The sequence below is a fragment of the Apodemus sylvaticus genome, chromosome 2 (assembly GCF_947179515.1).
Source record: "Apodemus sylvaticus chromosome 2, mApoSyl1.1, whole genome shotgun sequence".
NCBI classification, from domain to species: Eukaryota; Metazoa; Chordata; class Mammalia; order Rodentia; family Muridae; genus Apodemus; species Apodemus sylvaticus.
The window spans coordinates 96,248,829-96,253,683 of NC_067473.1; positions in this window are offsets into that span (position 1 = coordinate 96,248,829).

Consider the following 4,855-nt stretch of genomic DNA (forward strand, 5'->3'; position numbering starts at 1 on the left):
ACAAATTGGCAACCAACAAATTGGGAAAAGATCTTCACCAATCCTCCATCAAATAGAGGGCTAATATCCAATATATAAAAAGAATAAAGAAGTTAGACCCCAGAAAACCAAATAACCTAATTAAAAAATCGGGTACAGAGCTAAACAAAGAATTTTCAGCTGAAGAACTTCAAATGGCTGAGAAGCATCTTAAAAAATGCTCAATTTCATTAGTCATTAGGGAAATGCAAATCAAAACAACCTTGAGATTTCGGCTTACACCAGTCAGAATGGCTAAGATTAAAAATTCAGGAGACAGTAGGTGTTGACTAGGATGTGGAGAAAGAGGAACACTCCTCCACTGCTAGTGGGATTGCAAATTGGATTTCTGTTTATTAAATAAGCCCTGCATCCCTGGTAAGAAGCCTACTTGATCTAAGGACCCAGCAATATAGCTCTTGGTCATACACTCAGAAGATGCTCCATCATGTTATGTGGACACATGCTACACTATTTTCAAATCAACCTTATTTTTATTAACCAGAAGCTGGAAACAACCCAGATATCCCTCAACAGAGAATTGGATACAGAAAATGTGGTACATTTACAAAATGGAGAAATAATCAGCTATTAAATACAACGAATTCATGAAATTCTTAGGCAAATGGATGAAACTACAAAATATCACCCTGAGTGAGGTAACCCAATCACAAAAAACACACATAGTATGCACTCACTGATTAGGGCATATTATTCCAGGAGGTTGAAGCTCCCAACATATAATTCATAGACCAAGTGAAGCTCAGGAAGAAGGAAGCACAAAGTTTGGCCCTTTTTAGATGGGGGAACAAAAAACACATAGGAGGAGATACAGAGACAAAGTGTGGATCAGAACCTGAAGGAAAGGCCATCCAGAGACTGCCTCACCTATCCCATATAGAGTTACCAAACCCAGACACTATTGAGGATGGCAAAAATTGCTTGCTGACAGAGTCTGATGTAGCTTTCCCCTGAATGGCTCTGCCAATGCCTTTCAAATACAGAGACTGAATCTCAAAGTCAACCATTGGACTGAGCACAGTGTCCTCAATGGAGGAGAAATGACAATGGAGGAGAAATGGAAAGACAAATGACTAAAGGAGCTGAAGGGATTCACATCCACATAGGAGGAACAACAATATGAACAAACCAGTACACCCAGTGCTCCCAGGGATTAAACCAGCAACCAAAGAGTATGCCTGGAGGGACCTGTGGCTCCAGCCACATATGTAGCAGAGGATGGCCTTGTTGGACATCAATGGGAGGAGAGGCCCTAGATCCTGTGAATGCTCAATGTCCCACTGTAGGGGAATGCCAGGTCAGGGAATCAGGACTGGGTGGGTTAGTGATCGGGGGATGGGGAATAGGATAGGGGGTTTCTTGTTGGGTAAATGTGGTAAGGGAATAACATTTGAAATATAAATAAAGAAAATAAGTAATAAAAAGAAAGAAAATGGTAAAAGAAAAAAAAGAATAGTTGATATATTCATGGTGTCTCTTCACACTAATAGAAAACCTGAGACAAATATTTTGCCTGATCATTAGCAGACTCTTCAGATAAACCCAGAGCCTCATTTTGAGAGATGTGAAGAGTGTGATCATTTTGGCAAAAGTACAACTGAACTTTTATCACATACTTGTATCTCAGATTTATGAGAAAAGGTCTCCTTTTAGGAGCAATATTCACATCCTCTGGCTAATACATTATGATTCTTATGTCAAAAATAACATAAACTATCTTTTATATCTGTGTTGAAAATAATAAAACAAACTGTGTGGCATGATGAGAAAATAATAGGATACTGAAATGGTCAATATGAAAAGCTGTGTGTGTGTGTGTATGTGTGTGTGTGTGTGTGTGTGTGTGTGTGTGTCTGATACTCTGAAAACCACCATATTATTGGTACACTGGAGATAGTCAGGACGTGAACACAATTCTTAAGAAGAAAATTTCTTTCTTACCTTAGAGATGGGCATAGGTTTAATTGTATATGACAGAGTTTTCCCACTTACTTTCTTTGTCTTTCCTGTACCTGTAAAACTTAAAATTTCTTAATTATCATACAAAGTCTCTCGTTCAATTAGATTAAATCACTGATGTAGGTAAGTAAATCTTGTGAACATTAATACTACTGTGGCAAATGATAAATACTTGTCTGGCCTAGCCTGGATGAGGCCAAGCAGTTGACTAGGTATTTTCCTCCCATTGGCTGAGCAGAACTAAGAGTCACATAAATTGTATGTCCCTAGGGCTATCTTGGCATGCCCAGCCCTTGTAGATTGATTGTATATGTCTCCATTTACACAGATCCAACTTTTCACAGTGGAGCCCATCTGTCTCTACTGTCTCCTGCTATATCTGTGTTTCTACAATATAGGAGACACTTTCCTTCCCTTTACTCTTAAGAGTGGATTTATCCCTACAGTTGGTATGTTTCGCAGAGCTATATCAAACAGCGAATTTCTCTATTGTTCCCTAAGGTGGAACTCACATTGCAAGTCCAAGACAAAAGCTAGTTACTCCTTCTCTGATGACTAATTGGGATTATTCGTATCAAATTCTTGGAATGAGGTGCCATGTTCAGCTCCTGGGCCTTCTTGTGTTCTGGGTCCCAGGAAAGGAGAGAAACAGAGATGAAGAGGGAGTATGTGGAGGGATGGAGATTTCTGAAGCCCCGCTGATGCAGATACACTTTCTGATCTTACCTCTGATTACTAGTTTTTTTCTCCAAAATGGATTTCTGAGGTTTAGAAATTTAGATGGTATCATTTGAAAGGTAAATAAAACTATATCGAATAAAAAAGAGAGAGAGAGAGAGAGAGAGAGAGAGAGAGAGAGATGACAAGTACTAAGAGGGATGATCCAAGTGATTTCTAGAGAACCTCCATCAGCTTCCTTGAAGTAGTAGACTTCTAGCATTAGTACCCTCGGCATTGCCATGATTAAATAACTGACAACAAAAAACTTAAAAAAGCACAGATTTATTTTGGCCCAGATTTACAAAGAGTTCGGGCAATAATGAGAAGCTTACTTGAGTGTGGTGAATGACGGTTCTGATGTGCTCTTGGATTCAGTTTGAAAGATTTTATTGAGTATTTTTGCATTGATATTCATAAGGAAAATGAAGTTCTGAAGTTCTCTTTTGGGGTTGGGTCCTTCTGTGGTTTAGGTATCAGAGTAATAGTGGGTCATAGAATGAGTTAGGAAGTGTTCCTTCTGTTTCTATGTTATGGAATGATTTGAGGAAAAATATATCAGGTCTTCTGCAAAGGTCTGGTAGAATTCTACACTAAGGCTATGGAGTACTCACATAAAGGGATCTAGCATGGCTGTACTCTTGGAGACAAGCAGCTGAAAAAGTCAGATGCAGATATTTGCACCCAACCAATGAACAGAAACAAAAGTCATCCTGTTGTTGAATTAGGGAAGACAGAAAGAGGCTGGGGATAGAGACCCTGTAGGAGGACCAGTAGTCTCAAATAATCTGGACTCCCAAGATCTAAATTTAAAATCCAGTTTAAAGGGTAAAGAAATAGCTCATGAGATAATAACCCTGCTTTATTTTGTCAAGACCATACATTCAATTTTCAGCACTCATGGAGGCCCACATACTTTACAATGTTCTAATGTATCTGATCCCCTGTTCTAAACTCTGAGTACATCAACCACGTGTATAATACACACACACAAACACACACACACACACACACACACACAAATATCTGTACATATAAATAAATTTTTAAAAAGAAACAAATTTTATTATGTATAGAAAGCCACATCTGCATGGGTGTGCAGAACAGGTTACAAGAAATCTATACTCAGGATTCAGATAGCAAAACAATGAGGACCCATAATTTACATCTGCCCTTCTCCATTTTATACAACAGAGGATATCCACCCATGCTATTAAATTACTCTGGAGAATGAACTATAAAAGAAATTACCCATTTCTGAGAATCTAAAGGCAGTTAATGATTGCTTAGAGTAACAAAATTTATAGTCCTCTACAGTGTTGCTACTCGTAAAGTACTCTTGCCTAAGTAAAAATGACACTGACATGTGTTATAGGCAAACTTAATTAAAAATAATGGACTATGAATAAATAAAGAGAAACCATGGGAATAGGGAGAAGAGTCTGTAAATGAATAGGCAATATCACTAAGATGATGGAAAAATAGGGAATGATGGATATCAATGTACAAGTTTATGATTAAGGTTTGTATGTATGTGCATGTGTGCATGTATGCACAGTCATGTGCTTATGAGTGTGTGTGTTTGTGTGTTTGTATATACATGTATGTGTGTGTGTTTGAGACAGACAGAGAGAGAGAGAGAGAGAGAGAGAGAGAGAGAGAGAGAGAGAGAGAGAGAGAGAATGGGGGAAATCAATATTTAGGAGTGTGGCTGTATGCATACCGCAGAGCATGTATGAATTTCAGATGTCATCTTTCCATCTTGTATTAAGGCAGTACTTCATAACACTTACTACTTTCCTGGGCACTCACACTCTAACTTAGTTGTCCTGAAATGTTTCTAATCATTTTTCCCAATCTGCTTCCTATTTCATCTTGGAGATACCCAGATGAACACCGTTGTATTCAGCTTTTTCAGTGAGTTCCATGGATCAAAATGGTAGTTATCAGGTCACTTGATATGCTAGACTGCCAAGTACATTAAATCACTGAGCCATCTTTCATACTTGATGTGGTTGCATTTCAACTGAGACATGTCACTCTTATATATATGGTATTAAACTATCATTGAGAAGTAGTAAAGAAGTATGGAGGGGGTCCTGATTCTGGAAAGGATTGATCTAGCATTGGAGAGGAATAT